Genomic DNA, 1,289 nt, shown 5'->3' with positions numbered 1-1,289 from the left:
ACCAGTTTAATCCGACGGTAAATTGGTGAAACACAGCGTTTTATTAAATCGATTTACTGTCAGCAAAATCCGACGATAAATTTCACCGGTAATTATGGCGCCAATAATATCATATTTCGCGTCATTAATTACCGTTGGATTTAGCATCAGAATATAAAATTTGACGGTAAACATTTTTAAGAAATGTAATCTATTTTGTATCCAATACAAAATTCGCTGGTAATCGTTGACGTTAAATTCGATGATTCTCGACGTTTTTCTTGTATTATTTTATTAATACATACATATATTCCTTCCTCTACAAAGACCGAAAAGACTGAATTTTAAGAAAGATGAAAATAAAATTTTACTGAAACTTCACATATTACTCCGAAGTAATTAGCTAAACTAAATCTGTCTTCCGTAGATCAATTAGATTGAAGTGTATCACTGACTCACTGTCCAGACTCAATCCGACCACGATGCTTTTCATGAGTTTTTAACTCTTCTTGTTATTAAATTTATGAGAGGCATGGAGGTAATGTTTGTTTTAAAAATTAGAAGATATTAAAATTTAATATTGTATTTAGTAATTTGAGATTGAAAATAAAATTTTAATTATTAAATACAAAATTTTAATTTTTTTAATATTTTCAAAAAATAAAAATATAAATTAATTTTAATTTTTTATTTCTGTATTTTGTTTTTATCTCTCCATCTTAATCTCTCCTTTAAATATAGCAGTAAAGACACTACCGAGAGATGTACAAAAATTTAATAATCATAGTATGAATTATGAAAGGTTAAATTTATTAAAATATATATTACTCTAATACTTCTTGTCAAATATCTAGCTATCAATTATAATAGGAAAGAAAATGGTCTACCTTATGACTTATGAGGGAGGATGTTGTTCTTAAAACAATAATTAAGCTCATTTTAATTTTATTTAATATTTAAAAGGATATTTTTTAAAATATTGAAAAATTATCTAGATCAATGATCATAAACCTTTGAGTATTCCTCTGTTGCAAATTAACACCTAATTCTGATTCTATTTTTGATGAATAATTCTTAATTCTATTTAAATTCACTTTTTGATGGTTATTACTGCATATATATGACGCTCCTAAAAATTAAAACTTAAGAAATTATACTCACCATGCATGTTCTTTCATGTTATGTACACTGAATTTTAACATTTATAATAGCAAAGTGGGAGAAAAATATATATATTTCTTGCATTTTTTTTACTAGACTTTTTAATAATTTTTTTTATTATTTTAAAAATTATTTTTATCAAATAAAAT

The sequence above is a fragment of the Arachis duranensis genome, chromosome 5 (assembly GCF_000817695.3).
Source record: "Arachis duranensis cultivar V14167 chromosome 5, aradu.V14167.gnm2.J7QH, whole genome shotgun sequence".
Taxonomy (NCBI): Eukaryota; Viridiplantae; Streptophyta; class Magnoliopsida; order Fabales; family Fabaceae; genus Arachis; species Arachis duranensis.
Note: the sequence above shows the minus strand (reverse complement) of the source record.